The sequence below is a fragment of the Narcine bancroftii genome, chromosome 4 (assembly GCF_036971445.1).
Source record: "Narcine bancroftii isolate sNarBan1 chromosome 4, sNarBan1.hap1, whole genome shotgun sequence".
Taxonomy (NCBI): Eukaryota; Metazoa; Chordata; class Chondrichthyes; order Torpediniformes; family Narcinidae; genus Narcine; species Narcine bancroftii.
Genome location: NC_091472.1, coordinates 289,420,977 through 289,446,423, shown reverse-complemented (window position 1 = coordinate 289,446,423; position 25,447 = coordinate 289,420,977). Strand labels below are relative to the sequence as shown.

At 40.4% G+C, this 25,447-nt stretch overlaps 1 protein-coding gene across 2 annotated transcripts in view; it reads right to left on the bottom strand.

Moving 5' to 3' along the window:
* Window positions 1-25,447, bottom strand: part of grb14 (growth factor receptor-bound protein 14) — a 157,606-nt gene that overhangs the window by 20,880 nt on the left and 111,279 nt on the right. The window contains exons 14-17 of one of the 2 annotated variants that reach the window (XR_011356743.1): window positions 16,034-16,106; window positions 5,783-5,895; window positions 2,266-2,439; window positions 893-976 (exon numbers count right to left, since the gene is read on the bottom strand). The gene's annotated coding sequence lies outside the window, so the exon portion shown is untranslated. Of the gene's footprint in view, window positions 1-892; window positions 977-1,283; window positions 2,440-5,782; window positions 5,896-16,033; window positions 16,107-25,447 lie in introns of those variants that run through there. The other variant, XR_011356744.1, reaches the window with a different exon arrangement.

The window sequence follows — 25,447 nt, the reverse complement described above, 5'->3', positions numbered from 1 at the left end:
TCCTGCTTTTTTATTTCAATAAAGAGCTCTCATCAGCTCTCCGTTGTGTTTAAAAGGCGTACGTGGGCATGGGGCCTTTCTCAATGAAACTGTTGCAGAATCCTTTATTCCAGGTAAGCTGGTACAGAATTTTGGACTGGGATGTTTTTGATGTTATGAACACGTGGAATGTATATACTATTTCAGAAAATTATTTCTAAAGATGCAGCTAGTTATATAATTGTGTATTGTGCATGTTTCTGATTTCTGAAGCTAATTTCTGGCAATAATACTGACAAGATACTAAATTCAAAACAAACTGGTAATTTATGAAGTCTGTCATTTTGTTGTATTATATGAAACTATTCTTTTGCCTCCAGGGAATTACTATATATCAGGAAAAAAATGCAGTTAAAATTTGGAACCAGATTGAAATATGTAAGTGATTAACTAACATTAAATTACCCTGACAAATATAAAATATATCATAGCTGAAAATCATGAGTTATATAAATGTGCAAATTTGGAAAAGTCTAAAAACTTCATTTAAATTGGATAATGAAACGGGATTAAAGAAATTTCAATTTCAGAAATCAGTGACATGTATCGATATACAGAGAACATAAATGGTTCTTGAAGATCAGGTGGAGGATCTTTTAAATGTAAGAAAACAATTTTAAACCCCAAAATATCTTGTTCAAATCACCAATGAATACACGCTGGGCGGGACCAGATTACTGGTAGGTGATTTTTGAATGGGCTGAATAATCTTAGATTTATTTTTCTCTGTTATTTTCCTATTGACCTAATCAAGAAAAGTAATCGAATGGAAATTAATTAATTCAATTTTCAACACTTTTTATCACTACTATTTTCCATGATATCTGGGAAAACATGAATACAAGTCAGTCACCTTAATTTTTGTTTGCACATGTCCTGATGAACATCCACAATCTATGGGCAGAACTGGCAACAAGTCATCAATGTACCCTCTCAGCTTCGTAGAACATGTAAGATTCAACAGAGGAGAATAATAAAATAAAATGTAAAAAGTGTTAAGTAAATAAAAAAGTGTTAAGTAATTAAAAAACTAAAGATGTTATATTCACTAAACACTTATCCATAGACTGGTAATTTTTTAAAAAAAATGAAGATTATATATTCAAATAGAGGAACATTAGATGCATTTGGAAGTCTTAGAAAGAAAGAGTTGTTTCACTTACGCCAAGAGCATTTAAATAAAGCACCACTGGCCAGCATTTTACACTTAAAAAAAATATTCTGCCATTAAATGAGTGTCAGTGATAAATAATAACTACACTGCCATAGATTCATCTTATAAAACTTGCAACTCCCATAGCTCTGCAGCCCTGCAGCTCAGCAAGATTTAGACTGCCCCAACCTGACATAAAACAGATCGAAAAAAATAAACAAAAACAAAAAGAAAACACACAGTAACCTTGAAAATGTGTTTTGCCAGAATAACTTTACTAGATATATAGTCCCACTATCAGTAAATTCTTAATAATTTTTATTTATTGTAAACAATGAGATTTAAATTGATTTTAATGGTAAGGAATGGTAATGAGATTAAACACAGTTGTAAAATTCTGCCAGAAATTTGCTGATGACTTTTCTAGTGACCTACTCCAATTTATATGAAACAGAAGAGGCTAATTAACCTCTGTGGACTTCAATAGCTTTTTGCACTAGAAATTAAACAATTGTGATTTTTATTCAGGGCACTATGAAATGTTATTGTCACTCTGCGCTTACTGAGTTATACCAAATAAAAATGAGTACTGGATGCAGTTATCGTTTAAATTTAATTCCCTCCTTAAAATGTTCAACATTGGACATTGTTCTCAGTCAAAAATATGTGACAACTTATCTTCTCCCTTATCAAATTTGTTGTAATCTTTCAGCATAATTTCTTTAAAGCAAATAATGACCGAGTTGCAAATAAACATAAAAAAAACATTGTTTTAATCTAAGCCACATTTTGCTTTATGAATGCAGTTCATAGAGAAGATCTAATGTAAATAAAGTGTTGAAAAATCTAGAGAAATATTTTGCTCAATAAAACATATCTGGGTTTTTTTCATGTTTATATGGAGTATGATTTTATTGTACTATAACTGCATTTACTAAAGATAATTAAAATAAAACATGGTTACAATTTGCATCAGGGATTATATGGACATACAAATAATTTTCTCTCTGTTCTTCACCAAAATAGGCTTCTGCAAAATGGCAAAGTGAAAATTGTCAACCTGCCACACACACCTGATTTTTTTTATTGATGCCAGTAGATTCATTATTGGTCATTTTTCAGTTCACTGTTCATTGATTTCACCCACATCACGTCAAGGTAAATATAATGGTCAAATATATTTTTCTAATTTTGAACTGAAGATTATTTTCTTCATCTGTTTTGTCTGGGGCATCAGTCACCATTCCCTGGGCAAGACGACAAAAATGATCAGCTTCCTAGTCTCTGGATACACAACTCTATAAGCAGTTTGAGAGCAACCTGAAGTGACTCAAATGATTATTTTCTCTCCTTCCCTAAGGAGTTTTTACTTGCTGCATTCCCTAGATGATCAAATCAAAGTCAGGAACTATTGTTGGGGTAAATCATCATCCTATCATTTCAATTCAGAGTGAAATGAAACACTGCTCACTACCATCACCGTCAAGCAGCGAGAATATCTTAGCATTTTAAATACAAAAGCATAGTAGATCATATATTTAGAACACATTCAAATTGTAAAATGAGAATCCTATTTACTATAATAAAATTACATTTTAATGATTGCATTATTACTTAAGCAGAATTGAGTTTTCATTTGACTTGCATGTTGCAATAGTTGGTTAAAATTTCCTTTTAAATATTTTTAAATATTCAATCCTTATAGAATTTTTCAAAAAAATTACTGAAGAGGTTTTACAGGTAAACATTCTTGCAGTGGAGCTTAAAAGTTTTATTCTGTGTTTAAACTGCCCCCTACTGCCCGATGGCCATAAAGAACCAATGTTAATGGCATTGTAGTAATAATATACTCATTGCATGTATCAGATTTTAAATGTTCAAAATATCTCCAAATATCACTCTAAATATCTTAGAGTGTGCACTCTAAAATGAAAAGAGGCAATTTTCACCATATTTCGATAAGGAACTAGTCTTAATGTGCTTCAGACATTTCTGCTCTCTGTGGAATTACCCACTTGCTTGAGTCAGAATGACTTTGCAGTTCTCAGTCAAATTCTTGGAAGGGCAGTGATTTTTTTAAAATGTTCCCCCGATCTGATTTCTTTTTTTTAATGTAACCACCATCCTGAACTCATGAAGTGATGTTGAAGGATGTTTCCCATATTTCTTGCAAAGGGTGAGGCACAAATAGATAAAGAATATTTTTTATAAAATATTAATTTCTATAATGAGTATATAAAATTATTTATTGTTTAAATCTCAATCTTATCTTGGAGTGAAATATTAATTATATTTTGGAAACTGTGCAAAGAAATTTGAACAGTGAGCAGAGATCAATAAGATTTAATTTTAACATTTCAAGAGCTTTTATGTACAAAAGAAAGTAATAACAAAGTAAACAATGTCCATTTAGTTGTGACTTAAAAAGTCCAGTATTGTGAATTTTTGGCATTATCAATTTTATCTTTTATCATTTATTTTCCGCATGAATAAATGCTGGAGAACTTTTATTTTTCATTCTCACATCAGGTTTCTCTGAACTCAAATATGTAAAAGGTTCATTGCCTCTTCCTTAGTTAAATGCTGCTGACCAACAAAGCTATTAGTTAAATAGATAATTACTTTTTTAGCTTTATAATTTAATTGCATCAGGAAAGAGGATTTATAATGCATTTTAATTATTTGCACCAGGTGACCCTTGTAAAAGGCTTTACAGTAGAGCCTCTATAATTAGCTTGTCATAGACCAGTTTGACTATTGCCTTGTTGTCCTTTTCATGGTTAGTCACTACATGACTAGCTTTCTAAAAACCACATATAATAAACTGCTACAGTTTTTAAAAAAACACTAAAATGTCTGCATAACTGACAAATATACTATGGCCATCCTAATTTGCGATGGTTCTGCTTGGCATGTCGTGGGAGACTCCCCAGGGTTTTGTGAAGTCGTCCCACTCCAGGATTTCAAATGGATCTCACCCTAAATGGTTGAAGAGAGAGCTCTTTCCCTAGGGTAGGTAATTAGCTTATGCTACAGCACACCACCTGATCTAATTCCATTTGCTTTATGTTTACTAAAAAAATACAAAGACCCAGATTAGAAATCTTCTAAAATATCTAAATGAGATATTAATTCAGTGAGTTTATAAAAATATTCAGTAAATTGGACTTACACATTAAAGTACTGTTGACAAACCATTAAGGATGTGAACCATTTTATATTACTAAGTGACAATCTATTAAAAATTGGTTAAGGCAGATAGAGCAAATTATATTACTGTTGGTCTTTAATGTCTATATGCTTCATGTGTTTTCACTGTATATTACTTTTATCTCTGTGGTTTTTAATGGAAAGCAATTTGGTAAAGAAGCAATTTTCATTTACTTATATTATGCAATTATGAAACAAATTAACCTTACTGGTCTTAATTATGTTTAGTTCCATATGGCTGATCAAGCAATTTATATTCTATTACACTTTAGAAATTAACAACCTTGTTATAATTTTCAGATGAACATGTATTGTCTTTTAATAGGTGCATCCCTAGATGAAAGATAGAGCAGTCGACAAAACATATTAGCTGGGGACAGAAATACCCAGTATTTTATTTAGATTAAAAAAATGTAATATTCCTGATTTCTGAATTTCCTAATTATTACTGCCATGAAATATGCTGAAAGATAGTATATGCAGGTTGGATCAGCAACAGGCCCTGCCTTGATCAAGACAGAGAGCATGATTATTCTAAACTGATGGAATTCTGGGACAAAAACCAATGCTTCCATATTCCAATGGGTACTATAGGGTAGAGTTCTTATGACTGAATGCATGTGACAGAAATTCAGTCTTTTACATGCTTCTTTGAGCCTTAACTTTGAAAGTAAAATTATTTCCCTCTCTTCACATCCAATGTAAATTTAAATTTAGACATACAGCACGGTAACGGGCCCTTTTGGCCCACGATCCCGTGCCGCCTAATTACACCCAATTGACCTATAAGCCCTGTACATTTTGAACGGTGAGAGGAAACCAGAGTCCCCAGGGAAACTCCACACAGACACAGGGAGAACGTACAAACTCCTTACAGACAGCAGGGAATTCGGATGCCTGTCCCATTCGCTGGCGCTGTAAAGGCATTGTGCTAACTGCTACGCTAACTGTGTCGTTCAATGTATGTGTCTTATATGTTGTCATATTGGAAAGAAAGCTCACATTTTAAGTCTTAATATTCATAAAAATAAGTTGTCTTATAGGTGATAAAATCGTAATACCTGCTGCATTTATGTAAATCAAGTGTCAATCCTCTATATAATCAGAAATAAGGCTTCCTTCATACCCTGGCGATCACTGTGTGATAAATCTGTACATGTTCAAATAACTCTCATTCCGTCTACAACACTATCTAAAAGGCAAGGCGTCCGATCATATGAAGTGAGGCTTAATTAGTTTACAGCCCAGAAATGGAGCACTGTTCCCCAAATGTCGGTCTATTACTAAAGATGCTGTTCATCTGCACTAAAACATGGATAGTGGCGAACTTGAATCCTATTTCATACATCTTTTCAGTTGAAATCATTGTTACATTTTTACCTTGCACTCAGCTACTTTGTACTTCCTTCTAAGATTGTTGATGTCAGTAGAGTTGTCAGCCAGCTTATTAGCGTCAAGACACGCCTCAACTTGTGGTTATTTTTGTTGAGATACTGGGAAAAAAACATGATTTTATCTCACGAATTCCCCAGGACATTTAGAGTAACTAAAACATAAGCAAAGCCTGTAATGACTTCAACCTCTGCAGGTCTTTTCTGAATCAGTTCCACCTGACAACAAAGCAGGATTCTTTTTCTGGTCAAATTACCAAATGCAATAACCCAGAATTTGATGACAATTGTTATCCTGCTTATGGATAAAGTTCCCCAAAGAGATCAAATGATCTCCAGATCCAGAATTTCCCCTTTTCTGAATCCAGGCACTGTCAGTAGAAACCACAAACTTCTAGTAGCAGTGCTGTCATCAGACTAATTGGCAAGCCACAACCAAACGGGGTTAAAATGTTAATCAACATTTTATGAACAAATGCTAAAGAGTGGAACATATCTTTATAGCCAAATTAAAATCTGAACTATAATCAACAACCTTTCAAAACATTTTCTAATGTTGCCATCCCTTGGGAAAGAAATGCATTCTGTTGCACATGCTCGAATTTACATTTCTGAAATATGGTTCCATTCCGTTCAAAGAAACCAAATTTCAGAAACAAAGTTCTAAGGGAAAATATTAGCATTTCACATGTTTAGAGCATTGAGCAGAAGACAATTTTTATATTTTCTAATCTTCATATCATGAAATTGCAATGCATGTACATACCGTATAAGCTGGCATATAAGACAACCCCCTGAATCCCCAACTAAAATGTAGATTTTGAGCTATCGTCGCTATATAAGACTGCCCCATGTCTGCCACTGACCACTGGAGTGATGCTACTAGGCACATTTAATATATTAATTCTCAATATTTTAAAAGCAAATCACGCAGTAAAGGATTAAATTCTATTAGCCTATTTTGAAATAAACCACCGTCAACTCCTTTAAAAGGCTACTTAAAGTCTGTTCATAGCCAACAGTAGTCGGACTGGATGGATAGACCCCATGGGGGAGTCCTGAGATTTCGCTGTTAGGGTGGAGATTTTACACTTGGGTGCAGGGGAGTGCTGAGACTTAGCTACTATATTTCATATTTTATATTTGATTCAGGAAAGCACTGAGATCCCTGTTCTGGTTTGAATTTTGAACTTGGTATGGGGGAGCGCTGGGACTTCGCTGTTAAGGTTCGGATTTTCTACTTGGTATGGGGGAGCGCTGGGACTTCGCTGTTAAGGTTCGGATTTTCTACTTGGTATGGGGGAGCGCTGAGACTTCGCTGTTAAGGTTCGGATTTTCTACTTGGCATATAAGACGACCCCTGGATTTAGGGTGAATTTTTTTTACATATGTTGAGATACATGGTAAACTGACTTTTCTGAGCCAGATCAGATAATTTACTGAGTAGCATTTACAGCTCAGAACACCATGAAAAAGCTTATGTATGTCTCAGGTAACTAGGTGTTAAAATTTTCAGGTGGTTTTACAGTGGGAATACTTAGCAAGAAATATTTTTTCAGGGTAAGTCATTTCATGAGAGGATAATTAACATTAGACTACAAATGTAAAAAACCGTGGAATTAGTAAATACCTCCAGCATTTGCCATTGTTTTTAACCACAGAATCTTAACCATTGAATTTAATTGTGTGCACTTAGTTCTGGTGATTTTTTTGGGGTTCTGGAGAAGGAGCAGAAAAGAGATACCAGGCAAGTCTGCTGATACCTATCTGCTCCTCTCTGAAGAAGCCTGCTGGTGTCAACAGTGATTCATGAAAGAATTCAGACTTGAACTTTGCATGCTGCAACACCCTTCTTCGTGTCAGATGTCAGTTACTATCAATGGTATATCTGCTTTCCAGGTATGCAAGTGGCATATCTTCAAAAAATTATTCAAGAGTTTAATACATTTTTGCAAATTTATCATATTTTACATGGGAAATGACCAGGGACAAGAACATTATATATTGTGGAAAATAGTCAGGAATTCAGGACATTATTTACTGCTCTGTGGCTAGGTCCCCATTATTGAATAAATGGGCTTGCAGTTGAAATGCACAATCCTGCCGGAGAATCTTAGCAGGTCAGTGGGTGGTTATTGTGAACATTGTAGAAGTATGTGCATGCTTAATGGCAGCTCCAATGATCCATTCATCATACACTAATTATTGGGACCTACCTTCCTTATCACAGGGTCATCAAATTCCCAGGTTGTTTTTACAGCATCACAAATATATTCCAGAGTTTCAGTTTCTTGACATCAAGATGGTTTAAAATAAAAAAATTATTTTAAAAAAAAGATGGTTTACAATCACTAGAATTACAGTAAGGCAGCCACCAGAGTTATAGTAGGATAAACCTTAAACATGGCTAAAGCTGAGACTTTGATCTTCGAACATTTGGGAACACAGGACATTACTCATAGATCATCTCCACTTAACCTATTCTACATTGCAGAGCAAACTAACAATAGAACAGAGGGAGCAATCATTCCAACAAGCATAAGAGAAGTTTGAGTACTAAATGTCCGGTGCTGATCAAATGCGAGAACGCAAGAAGGAATTAGTAGGCAACCTGCTTCCCCCCAACCTTTCCTGCTATTCAGCAACACCAGGACTGATCTGCCCTGGCTTTGATTCCTCTTCTAGGTCAGCTTCACAAAGAATTCCCTGATCTTTCAGAAAAAGTTTGCCTTCAAACACGTTCAATGATCTTGCCTGCATGACCTTCTGAGATAGAGTATTCCAGAGATTCGCCACTCACTGCAAGATAGAAATTCCCGCACAACTCAGTTTTAAATGGCTGCCCCATTGTTTTGTAATCATGCCCTGCGTTCAAGAGTCTCCCACTATTGAAAAATCCCAATATCTACTCTCTCAAATCCCCTTAGAACAGGGGTGTCAAACTCAAATTCACAGAGGGCCAAAATTAAAAACTTGGACTAAGTCGTGGGCCAAACTAAATATTTATTGAAAATTTTCAACAACATCTGCATGTTTTCTCTTCTTTCAACATCTGTAATGTTAAACTTTTTCTTATTGAAATAAATGTTTAATAATAGTTTAGGTTAAATTCTTTCCAGAAGAAGCATTAACAAATGAGAAATAAAATATTCAATAAATAATATTGAATAATATATAATAATAAATAATAAAAAGGAGCCTTTAAGCTCCTTTTAAATTTTTTTTTTTCACAAGCCAACAAGTCAAAAAAATAACTTGCTTTAATGAAAATCCAATCTTTCGACTATGAACAGTCCAAAGTGAACCAAAGAAAATATTAATCCAAGGTTAGCTTGCTACACTGTGATTTACTCTGATGCACCTGGGTCTAAACCAGATACTTGGCATCTCTTCTTAGATGCAAGTTCATCAAACTCTGGGGTCAGAGTTTGCCTCCCACCTGTCTTGAAAGGTCCTGTTTTCTGTCTTTCGTTTGGCCATTTTTCGTAAGGAGTTTATTACGTGTGAGTTGGGCGACAGGTCGCAGATGCCAATGAAAGTAAAGAGAGGAGGTGGGGGCGATTAACGGGCTGACGGGCCGGTGCCAATGCATTTGCAAAGCATTCTGGGATTTGTAGTATTAGCTGTGTATGCGCTATACTGGCGCGGCAGCCAGCGGGCCAGCTCTAATACATATTTGATATGATCTTGCGGGCCAAATATAATTATATCACGGGCCAAATTTGGCCCGCGGGCCTGAGTTTGACATGTGTGCCTTAGAACCTAATAAGATTTCATAAAGATCACCATTGATCCAGATGATACAGATCCAATCTCTTGCACTTGTGAGAGAACAACTCTCTAATCCCTTGAATTTTCTTCGTGAATCTTTTTCTGGGCTGATTCCAATGCTATTAAATAGCGTGACCAAAACTGGGCACAATACATCTGATGCAGCCTCCCTAGCACCCTATAAAATTATAACGACATGTAATGCTTACCCAAATGGTTCTCTTGCAATCACGCCTTGGAATCCTGATTAAAATTAAGGAAATCAATCTAAGGGGTGAGACTACATCCTGGAACACAGAGGCCAGGTAAACCCTCTCCTCCCTGAAATGTCATGGCATATGAAGATCAGAGTCCAGCTCATCGAACCTGATTTGAAGTTCCTTGATCAGCTACCTGACCATCTCTGGTTGATTTAATTAGTTGGATAAATTAGATTAAATTGTTTTTACTGGTTTGAATTGTTTTCACTCCTTTGCTATACTCTGATTTAAATCTCTGGCTAATCAGAAGATTCTTAGGGATTAAATATGGTGGGAAAAATACCCATCAATTATCAATGTAGTTTCCAGTAATTCACACTTTGAAATGAACAACCAAGAGCAAATTACAGCCAGGCCAGGGTTTCCCAATTCTTTTAACCCGTGTAGTCCTGCTCTATAAAGTCAAATATTAAAATTCAGATTTATTGTCAGAGTACATACATGTCATCACATACAACACTGAGATTCTTTTTCCTGTGAGTCAGGTAGAATTACAATTTATCAGTAGTGTAAACAATGTACTCAAGAAGACTATACAAATAAGAGAAATGTAAACAGACAAAATATATGTAAATAAACTGACTGTGCAATACAGAAGAAAAAAATGTTCAGTAATAAATATTGTGCAAAGTAAGAGCCCTTAAATGAGTCCCTGATTGAGTTTGTTGTTGAGGAGTCTGATGGTGGAGGGAGAGCAGCTGTTCCTGAATCTGGCAGTATGAGTCTTGTGGCACCAATACTTTTTTTCCTGATGGGACAGCAAGATGTGGATCCTTGATGATTGCTGCTGCTCTCCATTGGCAGTGTTCCATGGATATTTTCTCAGCAGTGGGGAGAGTTTTGCCTATGATGTGCAATACTGGTCTGTGTCCACTACCTTTTGCAGAGATTTCCACTCAGTGCTATTGGTGCTCCCACACCAGGTCATGATGCAGCCAGTCAGCAGACTTTCCTCTGCACATCTGTAGAAGTTTGCCAAATTTTCCGATGTAATACCAAACCTCCGCAACCTCCTGAGCTATTCTTGGGCCTAGCATCCATTCTCCGCTCTCCCTTGCTCTGAAGTCTTTGATCTCCCACTCTTTCAAAGCCACCTTCACTCTGCTAAGCTTACTGCAGACACCCAGTACAATCTACATGACCAAATAATTTCCCATACATGGTTAACCATGATGTTAAATAAAACTTACCATCTGTTCCTCACTATCTCTCATTCACTGCCTCACACTGATAGAGCTTTCAGAATATATTCAGTGAAATATTTGTTAGGCCTACCTGTGATTAAAATGGTCATGTTCCATCTCAATGTCATTTTCTCTGAATGTTTGACCAGTAGCAAAAATATGGGTTGCCAGTTTTCAAGACGAGGATGGAAGTGGCTCGCTCACTCTCTTCATTGTTTCATGTTGATGTATCTGCATTCAACGGGGAGGATTGGGAGGTTTTTCCCAGAATACCATTTTCATTGACTGTTGACACCTCTCTTGCTGTGCCATGTGTCTGAATAAATATAAATACCTGTAAAACTCTGAGTGTGTTTAAGCTCTACAAATGGTTGTTTCAGTCTAACTCCTGTTCCACTGATTCAACCGCAAACTGCCATAGATTGATATTCAAGCCCATTGTAGATTGCATTGGTGAAATTACGTTTAACATGAGACAAATGATGCTCCATCACAGAGGCCATTAAGAGGGGATCTTCTATACAGTGCCCAGCGGCTCAGACACAGTACTGTTTGCTCTGCTGGATGAGGTCCCAAACTATACAGATTAAATTACCCATTCTTTGAGTGACTCATGTAATACTGACATTGAGCTATTAAATAAGTGTTTGCTTGATTTAGTGATGTCAGAATCCTTGTTAATAACAGCAGAAAGAGGCTTCAAACTGACATTTCTGACAACAGATTCCGTCTGTTACAATTCCAGCTGTACATTTTCCTCCTCACATAACAAGAAAAAAAATAACTGCAAAAGTTAGGTTCATGCAACTTGCAACTCAAATCCCTGGCAATGCAAATCTAATCACTAACAGCCGCAGAAAGTGAGTGCGCTCATGTCCTCAGCCAAGATTATGCAGGCAGTTAAGACCTCTCCTTGTGTATTAGAAGGAGCAGAACAACTTATTTTTTTCTTAACTGTAAAGATACAGTACATTAACAGGACTTTCCAGCCCATGAGTTTATGCCGTCCCAATACACCAATCAACCTACAAACTCTGTTCATTTTTGGAGGGTGAGAGAAAACCGGAGAACCTGGAGAAAGCCACACGTACATGGGAGAGTGTATAAATTTCTTATAAACAGTACCGGATTTGTACCTGGGTCGTTAGTGCTGTAATAGCGTTGCACTAACAGCTACGCTAACCGTGCAGCCCTAAATCCACTTTAAATTATGTGCAGTAATACAGCTTTAAAATAAGAAATGAAGTGTGCTGCATAAACATTGGTCCAAATAAAGGAATAATTAATTAAAAATAAAGAGCAGGAATGAGATCATTTTTTTTGGTTTGATCGTAGCTTCCATCACCCTGAGAACTGCTTCCTCACCTGTAATTTAAATGTCCCTTGCACACAATGTTAAGCATTGGCTTAACATTCATTGCCTTACTGCCTCCTGTTCCAGGCAGACTTCTTCTATAAGGAGATGGGAGTAGCAAGTGCTGCCATATTAGGTAAATGAGCATTAATCATTTGGAATAAGCACTCACTAAAGAAACCTCAAAAAGTAAAAGAAATGATCAGAAGAGAGTCTGATGGTTGTCTTTTTGGCAGCATAGAGATATTCATTCAGGTATTTTCTTCTGCATGTCACCTGTTGTCTACAATTCAATTAGTCAGGCTGCATGTCCACTTCGTTCACCCAAGTGCAGCTGACCTGGTGCCCTTCAGATCACTCTCCCAACTCCTGATAATGACCATAATCTCTTGTTTGACGACCCATGGACAAAAGCAGCAAGGAAAGGTCTTCATTCAAGAATCACCCAACAAAAAGAAAAATGTGTAAAGCTAACTTGTTCAAGAAAAGCTAAACATAAATGAAATAAAAGAGCGACCGAAAGGCCAAACCATTAACAGCTATGGTATACACAAAAGAATGCAAAATAAAGATGAGCTGTGCTCAACCATATAAAGAGAACCATTTCATTATTTCTCACAAATTAATTAAATGTCCCACTGAGTGACAATTAGGTTCTAACCAGGGTGCTGAACATGAATCATTTGGGGAAACAAAAATCACATGGTGGTAGGTAAGCTCTTTTCATTTAGTCATCGTAATTAATAGAAGAAAGAAATCTTACATTCCAGAAAGAAAGAACAGATATGAACCCAACTTATGAAGAAAAAGCAGAAAATGCTTCACTTTAAACTTTAGTTTGCCTTTCAGATTGCACGTAGGAAACTTGGTTGAGAGTTGACCACAATCTTTCAGTGCATTGTAATTGTTGGAAAATTACATCCACTGAATGATCGAACTATCACAATGTGACCTAGAGAATGGATTACATGCTTTATAGGTGTTCTAAACAAGTATTTCACAGAGAACTAAAACCCACTTAGATCCCCTGAATAATTAGAAAGTCAGGCAAAACTCCATGAAGAGCAGTGCCGTGGTGGTGGGCACTCACTTTCCTCTCCTAAAATGGGTTCCACCCAGTCCTATCATAGTTGTACGCAGAGCATTGTAAAATCAAGTCACAGCAGCCACGATGCGAAAAAGATCGTGAGGGAGGGCAGAAATGGCATTGAAATGAGTATAAAAATATAAAAGTAGTCCAATTTCTAGGACTCTGTGTCTAGTGAGTCAGAACACTCAGCTGCCGTACGATGATCTGACCTGATTACTTCCATGCTGTGTGGCCCCCAAGCCAGTGAAAGGTACAAACTGATCAAGGGGCCAGAAATCACAGTATGCAGCTCACAATTGATTTTAAGAATAGGCTGTGATCACTGAAGGGAGTGCCATTGATTAATCCTCTGTAGTGTTGACCATAGGAGACCGAGCCTGGAAGATGCTGTTTGCAAGGCATCGATGTGATGGTGCAAACCCTTTAATTGCTATTGCATTCTGAACCTTGAGCAACATGCTCCTAGATTTTTTTTTATTGGACCAAGCAGTGAATATTGTATGTTTCCCCTTAAAGCTCCAGCAGTATTTTTGCTGGCAGTGAAGGCAATGTGTGCTCTGTGACCTGTGACATCATTAGGTGAGTGACCGATGCTAGGTAATATCAGCCAGACTAAGGGGAATCATCCACAAATGGGCATTAAGTAACTTAAAATGGTCACTAACATGATCAAACATCAAGAATATTGCTTTTTAGAATGCATTATGAATAAAAATATTATTGTCACATTTCCAGGTAAGTGAGTACATGCAGCTACGCTGTAAAATCTTACTTATCCATCGCATCCTTTTAGTTTTATCTATTATTACCAGTCTATTTCAGATTTCCATTAATGTATTTCATATATCTGGCCCAAGTATAATGCACTAAATGTCACTTGAAACCATCAACATCTTACTTAATTGGGAATTCAAACTGTATTGTTTCACAAGGGACCTATTTAGGGGTTCCACTGACTCCAAGGTGTTGATACAAACATAACTGTTCATTTAATGCTTCACATCTATTGCATGCCTTCTGAAACATGGTGATAGAGGCAGGTTAAATAGGATCTTTTAAAAGTAGGTACATGGAACAGAAACATGGAGGGTTATACAGTAGGGATATTCTAGGAAGTTGGTAGAGCAAGTTATTATGTTGGTACAACACTATGGGCTGAAGGGCCTGTACTGTGCTGTAGATTTCTATGTTTTAGGACCCACAGAAGTGCCAAATCTTTGTCCCTAAACCAATGGTTCTCAACCTTTCTCTTTGCCATCGGTGCTCTGTGATTAGTAAGAGTTTGCTTAAGGTTGTATGTGAGTGGGAAGGGAAGGTTGAGAAGCACTGCTCTAGACCCAATTGTTACTGAAATATTTTGCTTGAGAAAAATTGTCATTGGCCCATTTCCTTTGGGGATATGAAACCATGCACATAACGAGTCATTTAGGTACAATTAAAACAGAGGCTTTCAAACTTTTTCTTTCCACCCACATACGACCTTAAGCAATCCCTTACTGATCACAGAGCACCTATGGAATAGGGAATACTTCAAGTGATATGTGAGTGGAAAGAAAAAGGTTGAGAACCTTTGCCCTAAGCCTTTCAGACAAAAAAAAAGAATGGCTACTATAAAAAAACACTTTTGAAAGCTTATTTGAAATAATATTTTAGCTACAAATTAAATACCCAATTGGTTAAATACTAATGACATGGAAGCTATTAAATTCATTCAATAGTTATCAATGCAAAGGAATAGAAAACACAAAAATCAAATGTTCAGTTTATTCCTCAATAAATCTTGGAAGAGTTAAGCAGGAAGGACTAACCTATTAAAAAGGAACATAAATTTATTCTCGATGAAAGAGACCTTTTTCGTTTTGTGTTGCTGAAGCAAACTGCCTGGTGTAGAAACAGGGCCTGTCTCACAATTTGTTCTTCAGTTCACGATAATAACTATACATGCAATTGTGCAAAAAAGACAATTCATTAGACCAAATGGAATTTTTGGCCCTTTCACTGTTATGGAGCTACAAATCAATTTCATTTATTTATCAAATTAACCTGAAAGAGGGAGAATGGGAGATGTATAAATAAACTGAGGAAATGGAATGCATAAACACAAATTTTATGAATGGTAGAGCAGCTGTCTTTCTGTTTCTGAAACCTGCTGTTATATTAAATGGGTGGAATGAAGAATGTCCATTTAGCACTCCATTGTTCAGCACTCACTGAACACCATTCATGACATTTTGAATTTAATTTTGTGATATCAAATCCCTGGCTTTTAAGGGATTACTCAATAAATAAAGGGCTGCATCCATTTTTGTTGTATAACTAGATTTTTTTTAAAAGTCTCTTTGGCATGAATAAATTTGTTCAAACTGACATGAAAAGTTTCCATTAAAATTAGTTTCAGGCTACATTGCAGTTCTACAAATAAACCACACTGGTGCATTTACAAGTGAAAGTGATTGTATTCTGTGAAAGTTAGTTTACTCTAATGGGTGGTAAACGTCTATCAGTAACCTCAAATAAAGCTGTTAGAACAAAATTGTTATATCAATCACGCTGAAAGGAAGTCATTTGGCAACCCACTTACCAGCAAGCGAACCTGCTCCCAAAATGGTGGATGTGCCGTGGAAAACGTGGGAAGTTGACCTGCATCCAACACACTAAAATTAAGCAGAAAGTGACTGAAAATCACTTCATTAAGTACATTCATCATTAACTCCAATCTTTAATATGTTTAACTTTGATTCTACATCTTACTCTAGCCTCTGCATTCTTCAAACACAAATGCAGAAAACAGCATCTTTGCCATCAATCTTCTGGCCTTCGCTTTGAATTTCTCAAAATCTTTACCTGCTCTTCCATTTTGTCACGAATGCCAAGTGCTATTAATGAAGGATGGCAAGACATCGGAAGAGGAGAGAAGACGTGTTTTGTCCAATGGGATTGTCCAGATAAGCAGATGTCATTCTTCTGCTTAGTTCTTGGGCCATTCTGTGCTTTGTCAATTTCTCAATGTTTTCTTCCCCCTTTGCTATTCAATTGTTACTTTATTTTTTTATATGGAAAATGGGTGTTGTTGGCAAGGCCAGCATGTATTGACCACTCCTAATTTTCCTTGAAAAGTACCACTTATTTGAACTGCTGAAGTTCTTAAGTTTGAGAACCACTTTTCAAACATGAATATGTATGTATTGTAGAGCTCGTCGAAAGAACCAAAGACTTGTTGATCCAAACCAAGGCTTTTATTAGCAAAAGACCGGAGCTCTTCACAGGTGGCCGACCAGTCCGGAATGATCCGACCTGGCTAGGGACACAACCCTTTAAGGCCCAAACAATAGGTGTGGCTTAGCTCTCAGCCAATCGCTGTAAGCACAGTCTAGATACAGTAACTATATACACTATGTACATTGGTGATAGATCTGTACTATCACATTCACCCCTTCTTGGAGAATTGACCCGGGAAAAAAAAAACAAAAACGAGGGAGAGAATGAAAAGGAAGGGGTAGGTCAAGGACTGTAGCGGTCAGGGGGTCTGACCATCCGGCGTGACCGCCGTGGTGCCGGGATTGGGGTCGCTGGAGTGGTGTCACCAGCGGGCTCATCGGGTGCGACTGCTCCGTCACTCAATTCCCCAGTCGTTTTGTCGGCAGGGTGGCCCGAGTCATTGGGGTGCTGTTGGTCCTTCTGTTGCGGCACGGGGCCTGGAGCATAAGGAGTTGGGGGGTTTGCTGGGTCTACCGCGTCCTGAGCTAGGTCCCGCACCGAAACAGTGTCCTCCCGCCCGTCTGGGAACTCCACGTATGCGTAATGTGGGTTCGCGTGGAGTAGAGTCACTCGGTCGACCAAGGGGTCGTTCTTTGAGTGCCGGACGTGGCGTCGCAAAAGGACGGGGCCAGGGACGGTGAGCCATGCCGGTACAGTGGTTCCCGATTCGGATTTCCTCGGGAAAAGGAACATCCTTTCGTGGGGGGTGGCATTTGTTGCAGTACATAGGAGGGAGCGGATGGAGTGTAAGGCACTAGTGAGAACCTCCTGCCAGTGAGAGGTGGGGAGACCTTTAGACCGGAGAGCCAGTGTAACCGCTCTCCATATGGTGGCATTCTCCCTCTCGACCTGGCCATTACCGCGTGGGTTATAGCTCGTGGTCCTGCTTGAAGCAATACCACACTCCAGAAGGTACTGTTGCAGCTCTGCACTCATGAATGAGGACCCCCTATCACTGTGGATGGAATTGGGGTACCCGAAGATGGTGAAAATACTGTGAAGGGCCTGTATCACTGAGGTGGCAGTGGTGTCTGGGCAGGCCACAGCGAATGGGAAGCGGGAGTATTCGTCGATGGCCGTAAGGATGTAGGTATTACGGTTGGTCGACGGTAGGGGTCCCTTAAAGTCTACGCTAAGACGCTCGAAGGGGCGGGTGGCTTTGATGACGTGGGAGTTATCCGGACGGAAGAAGTGGGGCTTGCATTCGGCGCACACCGAACAGGCTCGGGTCATGGAGCGGATCTCCTCAACTGTGTAGGGTAAGTTGCGCGCCTTGACAAAGTGAGCAAACCTAGTGACCCCTGGATGACAGAGCGCCTCATGGAGTTTCCGTAGTCTGTCCATCTGTATGCTGGCGCACGTCCCCCTGGAGAGCGCGTCAGGCGGGTCGTTGAGCTTACCAGGCCGGTACAGGATGTCATAGTTAAAGGTGGAGAGTTCGATTCTCCATCTGGCGATTTTGTCGTTTTTTATCTTACCACGCTGGGTGTTGCTGAACATGAAGGAGACCGCGCGTTGATCAGTCAACAGTGTAAAGCGCCTCCCAGCGAGGTAATGTCTCCAACGACGTACCGCTTCAACTATGGCCTGGGCCTCCTTCTCGATCGAGGAGTGTCTACTCTCCGGACCCTGGAGGGTTCTGGAGAAGAAGGCTACAGGCCGACCGGCCTGGTTCAAGGTGGCTGCCAGGGCGAAGTCGGATGCATCGCTCTCGACTTGAAACGGGACAGACTCATCGATCGCGTGCAGCGTCGCAGCAGCGATGTCAGATTTGATTCGGTCGAAAGCCGCTGTGGCTTCGGTCGAGAGGGGAAAAGAGGTGGTCTTGATAAGAGGACGTGCCTTGTCGGCGTAGTTTGGAACCCATTGGGCGTAATAAGAGAAAAGGCCCAGGCAGCGTTTGAGAGCTTTCTGGGTATGTGGGGGGGGTAAGTCCATTAAGGGACGCATGCGGTCAGGATCTGGCATGACTATCCCGTTTTCCACCACACAACCTAGAATAGCGAGTCGTGTGGTCCGGAAAACACACTTGTCCAAATTGTAAGTCAGGTTTAGCTGACGGGCAGTTTGAAGAAATTTGTCTAGGTTGGCGTCATGGTCCTGCATGTCGTGGCCACAGATGGTGATATTGTCCAGATACGGGAAAGTAGCGGTTAGCCCGTTCTGGTCCACCATCCTGTCCATTTCCCGCTGGAAGACCGCGACACCATTTGTGACCCCGAATGGTACCCTGAGAAATTGATATAGCCGCCCATTCGCTTCAAAGGCCGTGAATGGTCGGTCCTCGCAGCGGATCGGGAGCTGGTGGTAGGCCGAACGTAGGTCAATAGTGGAGAAAATGCGGTACTGGGCGATCTGGTTCACCACATCCGTGATGCGTGGCAGGGGGTACGCATCCAGGAGTGTGAAGCGGTTAATGGTCTGGCTATAGTCGACCACCATCCGTAGTTTTTCCCCATTCTTGACAACCACCACCTGGGCTCTCCAGGGGCTTGAACTGGGTTCGATGATGCCCTCATCCAGCAATCTACGCACCTCACTCCTAATGAATTGCCTGTTTTCGTAACTATATTGCCGACTTTTGGTGGCCACAGGCTTCCAGCCAGGGGTGAGGTTTGCGAAGAGTGCTGGCGGGGCAATCCGGAGTGTGGAAAGGCCGCAGGATTGGCCCCGGGGCACGGGGGCGGGTTGCTCGGGTGCTTCGGGAGTGGGGCGATGGCAGACCGAGAGGGGGGCGTGGGGTCCCCCAAAGTGTAGGGACACCGTTTGGAACTGACACTGGAAGTCTAATCCCAGCAACACTGGGGCGCACAATTGGGGAAGGACGAATAATTTAAAGTGGGTGACCGTCACGCCCTGTACTTCCAGCGTGGCGATGCAATACCCCTTTATCCCAGTCGAGTGCGACCTCGTCGCTAATGAGATCCTCTGGGTAGTGGGGATAATGTCAAGTCCCCAACGGAGGGCCAGATCTGGCTGGATAAAACTGTCAGTTGACCCAGAGTCAAATAAGCAATTGGTGTAGTGTCCATGCACTTTAATCAGTTCCATTGCTCTGGTGAGGGGATGAGAGCATTGCTGGTTTAATGTTATTGAAGCAGTTGACAGGCGAGTTTTGCGCGATGACGTCACGCAACGGGATGACGTCACACAACGGGATGACGTCACGCAACGGGATGACGTAGTCAACGCTCGAGGAGAAGGTTGGAGAACCTCCCGGAAGTGCTGGTGAATGGTAAGTAGTGGGGTTTGTAGTTGCTCGTGATCGGTGGTCGGGCCCTGGCGGTCGTCAGCGATGGACGCTAGGGTGAGCACCTGGTTGGCCGCGGGGGTGGCTGCGGCGGCGGTAGCGTCGGCCCCGGGGGTGGCTGTGGCGGCGGCAGCAGCGGCGGTAGCGTCGGCCCCGGGGGTGTCCGTGGCGGCGGCAGCAGCGGCGGTAGCGTCGGCCCCGGGGGTGGCTGTGGCGGCGGCAGCAGCGGCGGTAGTGTCAAGTGTTCCGCACGGGGGCGAGAGGCAGGCCATCACCATGGTTGCGACGGTGGGTTGCCCCTTCCGGGTTCGGCGTCTCCGTGACGTCAGGCGTTGCCGTGCAGGGGAGCCCTCGCTCTCATTGGACGAGAGCTCTGGGGAAGAAGAGTTTGAATGGGATAGTGGCGGTTGAGCTTCACACGAGGCACTGTGTTTGCTGGCGGCCATTTTAGACCTACAGACTGCAGCAAAGTGGCCCTTTTTAAGGCACTTCTGGCACCTGGCTTTTCTTGCTGGGCACTGGGACCTGCTGTGCTTGTCCCTCCCGCAGAAATAACATTTCGGGTTCGCACGGGGCAGGGTAGCAGCAGCTGACAGGCCGTCAGGGGTAGGGTAGAAGGGCACTTTACTCACATCAGAACGAGGGGTCCAGTCCCTAGAGAGCTCGGTGGACTTTAAGGCTGCATCCTCCATTGTGATTGCAATCCGGGCCACGTCCTCTAGTTTTTCTACCCCTTGTTCGAGCAAACGCAGCCTCACTTCGTTTGATCGGAGCCCGGCCACATAGGCATCCCGGACGAGGTCGCTAGTGATCTCGGCAGCAGTTTTGTCCACACAGTTACAGTCCTTGCCCAATGCCTTTAATACTTGTAAATATGCCCTGCTGGACTCGCCGGGCTGTTGTTTCCTCGACGCAAGCATGAGCCGGGCATGAACTCTGTTCACCGGTTGATCATACAGTTCTTTCAGTACCTTTATGGCTGCGGTGTAAGTGGTCTCATCCTGGATGTTCTCGTAGACTCTCAAGGACACCATAGACAGCAATGCTGTTAGACGCTGGTTATCCTCCTCTACCTGAATGAATCTCAGGAAGTTTTCAAAGTTCAGCAGCCAGAAGTTAAAGGCTTTGAAGGCTGTAGCTGACTGTGGGTCGATATCAAGTTTTTCTGGCCGAGTTAAACGCTCCATCCCTTTCAAAAAAAATTCTTTTTGCTAATAAAATTGTAGAGCTCGTCGAAAGAACCAAAGACTTGTTGATCCAAACCAAGGCTTTTATTAGCAAAAGACCGGAGCTCTTCACAGGTGGCCGACCAGTCCGGAATGATCCGACCTGGCTAGGGACACAACCCTTTAAGGCCCAAACAATAGGTGTGGCTTAGCTCTCAGCCAATCGCTGTAAGCACAGTCTAGATACAGTAACTATATACACTATGTACATTGGTGATAGATCTGTACTATCACATGTATATATGCTTTATGTTGCTTTACAAGCCTACATAGGCAAGGTTCTGCAAGTCTTCCTCCACTACATGCATAATATTATGCATGTACAAAAATTATTTCTACAGTTACAATATTTAAGAGGTATAGAGACTAATACATTATTCATGAGGGATACATGATTGAGAAGGATATGGGCCAAATATAGGCAATGGGACAAGCTCAAGTTGACAACATGGCTAGCACTGATGAGCTGGGCCAATGCACCAGTTTCCATGCTCCATTATACTCCAATGAATATTCAGTGCATAGCACGTTTAATTGGTGGAATGTCAATATAAAGTTTTATATATAGATGCAGACTGGGAGATCACTTTGTTGAGCAGCTTGTCTGTGCCCGCTGTAGTAGCAAGGATCTCACAGTGGCCACCCATTTCAATTCTCCATCCATTCCCTTGCTGACGTGTTTCATGAACTGCCAGACTGAGACCACACGCAAATTGGAGGAACATCACCTCATCTTCTGACTGGATACCCTCCAACTAGATGGCATTAATATTGACTTCTCTGGCTTTTGTTAACCACCCCCCCCCCCCACTTTTTCCCCATTGCCTTTCCTCATCTCTGTCTCTCCATTCCATCTCTTTCACACAAACATGATAAATTTTACCTTATCATATCCTTTTGTTGGTCTGGATTCCTTCCCCAGCCAGCATTGTCTGAATTCCCAGACTTTCTGAGATTTCCTGCTTCTAAATTATTCCTTCAAGACAGGATCTGGCCCGAAACATCGGGAACATATCTTTCTCACCTGTAGATGCTGAAGACTGGCTGAGTTCCTCCAGCATTTCGGTGCATTTTTAATAAAGTTTGGGTTTGCCTTCTGAATCAATATTGGCATATTAACTCATTATCATTCTGGTAATTTAAGGGTTGGCAGAATCTAAGCTCAGTAAAATTCTGTAAAGGTGCTAGTATTGTACAATAAAGATCAACGTGGATCACCAGGGAAGTTCCTCTCCAATAAATTAGCAAACAGCTTTGATTCACCTTTAAAGACATAGCAATTGATTTTATTTCTTTGTGAATTTTGCCAGTGATTTCTGGAAGTTTTGAGTCTAAAGAGAAAAAGATCGTTGAGAGTGGGACATTAATCTCTACTCATGTCCTCAATTGATGTGTAACCCTATCTAATAACAGACCAGAAAAGAAAAAAAAAATGATCCGGTAAGGTTCTTTTCTTTGTCAAGAAATTTGTTGTGTGAAAGCCCTTCAACAAAGACCTCCATCGATTCCATTTCAAAGCATGGTTATTTTAGCTGGTTAAGGTTGTGAAACAATTCACTTAATAAAACAAATGTATCTGTGAGTTAGTCAATTAAACAAATTTTTTTTTTCCCCATGAAAAGGTAATTCATCTGCCCAGATGTTTTATCCCTGGTCAATTATGCTAAATGTGCTCTTTAGTATAGTCTGGTGTTGTACTCTGAAATCCATTTCACTGTTCAAATTCCAATATGCAGATCATTTGGCATGAAATGTATTTCCACCAGTTCACTGAGATACAACAATATCATGATTGAGTAGGGCAGTGGTTCTTAAATGTTTTTCTCACTCACACACCACCTTAAGTGATCCCTTACTAACCACCGAACACCAAAGGCATAGGATGCCATTGGTATTCTGTGGTAAATAACAAATTACTTAAGGTCGTATGTGAATGGAAAAAGTTTGAGAACCACTTTTCAAACATGAATATGTATGTATATATGCTTTATGTTGCTTTACAAGCCTACATAGGCAAGGTTCTGCAAGTCTTCCTCCACTACATTAACGACTACTTTTGGTGCTACCTCATGCACCCCTTTATCCATTTTGCTGCCAACTTCTGCCCTGGCCTTAAATTCACGTAGTCTATCACTACCAACACTATCCCTTTTGCGATCTCTCTTTCTCCATCTCAGGAGACAAACTTTGTCAGACATCTTCTACAAACCCACCAACTTCCATAGCTACCTCGTCTACACTCTTGTAAGGATTCCATTTCTTTCCCTGAATTCCTCCATCTCCATCACATCTGCTCCCAGGATGAGGTCTTCCATGCCAGACCATCTAACAGTTCCTCCTTCTTTACCTGCTATGGACACTATGAGAACTGCTGAGTTCATCCAGCATTTATGAGTTGTTAGCACAATCTCAGTGCCTGCAGATTTTGTGTTTTACATCTTACGATAAGCGGACTCAGTAACTCGCAGTAGTGGTTGAAAAGAAATGTCCCAAAACTTCCAATACCACAATAGGGTTCTCATATGAACTACCCCCCTGGATTTTCCATTCAAGACTAACTCACTCAAAGTAAATGAATGATTGTGATTAGCTGATCGAATTCAAGTTCAATTTCTCCTCCATGACCTCCATCAGTACCAGAGTACCACAGGTCTGCATTCTTAGCCCCCTGCTCTACTCGCTTTAGACTAGTGGTTTTCAAACTTTTTCTTTCCATTCACATACCACCTTAGTTTTTTTTGAAAATTTTATTTATCATTTGTATCAATATAAAAAAGAATAATTCAGTAATACAGTAATTAATGTAGGTCATACAAAATTATACAAAAAATAATAATTTTTCTTTTCAACCCCCCTCCTCCCAAAAGAAGGAAGAAAAGAAAAGGAAGAAAAAGAAAATGACACCTACTTCTACATGCATAATATTATTAACAAATATAATATAATATAATATTCATTGATTATTTTTTATAGATTCTAAATTGAGATGGGAGGGTAAGATGGAGAAGGTGGGTGGAATTTTATTCATAAAATCCATAATGGTTTCCAAATTTTTTTAAAGTTTTCAATTCAATTTCTTAAGCTTCATGATAATGCATATGTATGAGATGTACCGGAAGTCACGTGGTATGAGAGAGAGATAAGAACACAAGCAGGAGAACAAAGGGAAACTGGAAAATAAAGAAAACGGAGAAGTTTACCTGATAAACTTGTGTTTAATGTTTTATTAACTTCACATTTCGGGCCACAAATGTGACATTGGCGACGAGGATGAAAGAAGCTTGAAGAAAATTAAAGACTAAATAAGATTACAGAGGATTACAGACAACTTCAAGGTGATAAGAATTTTCTCTGTGTCTCAGTACTTTTGGGGCTGGAATATTTCCTCATGGCTGGTGCAGAGAGTGACTTTCTAACACATAGTGGAATTGCTCATTTTGACCCAACGGGTGATGCAAGCACTGTAAGTGTGAAGTGGAAGGCATGGCTGGAAGAATTTGAATCCTACGCCGACAGTCGTGGCCTATTTCTCGATACCGGTACAGTTGAACAAAAAGCGCAGAGAAGGGCGTTACTTCTTTTCACTGCAGGACCCTCAGTTCGGGAAACATTTAAGACACTTTTAAATACTGGAAGAAAGGATGAGTACCGGAAAGCGGTAGATGCATTAAATGCACATTATGTAGTGACACCGAATGCTACATTTCAACGCCATTTGTTTCGGAGAACGAGACAATTGCTCAGTACGTGACGAGACTACGCCAGCTAGCTGTTGGATGCAATTACATGCCAGCTGATTTGGACAACCAATTACTGGATCAAGTCGTACAGCACTGCAGATCAGATAAACTCAGAAGACGTCTACTGGAAAGAGGGAGTGAGTTGGAACTCACCGATGCTTTAACCATTGCTGCTGCATTAGAGGCTGTTGAAGGGCAATTTCATACCATCACCCTGAAAGACAACTCAAGCCAGCAAATTAAGAGGCTCTCACATCGCCATAATCAGCCAAGATATACGCCGACACAGGACGTGGAGTGTTATCGATGTGGAAACCGAGGTCACTTTGGAAAAGACCCATATTGCCCGGCCAAAGGCAAAGTTTGCAGAAAGTGTGGAGGTAAGGACCACTTTGCAAAGAAGTGCAAAAGCAAGTCCAATGCAGACCAGAAGAGGAAGAGTACAACTTCCAAAGGCAAAGCCTGGGGTAAAGGAAAGTATCCTGGAAAGAAAGATACCATTCGCCAGATAGACGGTGACG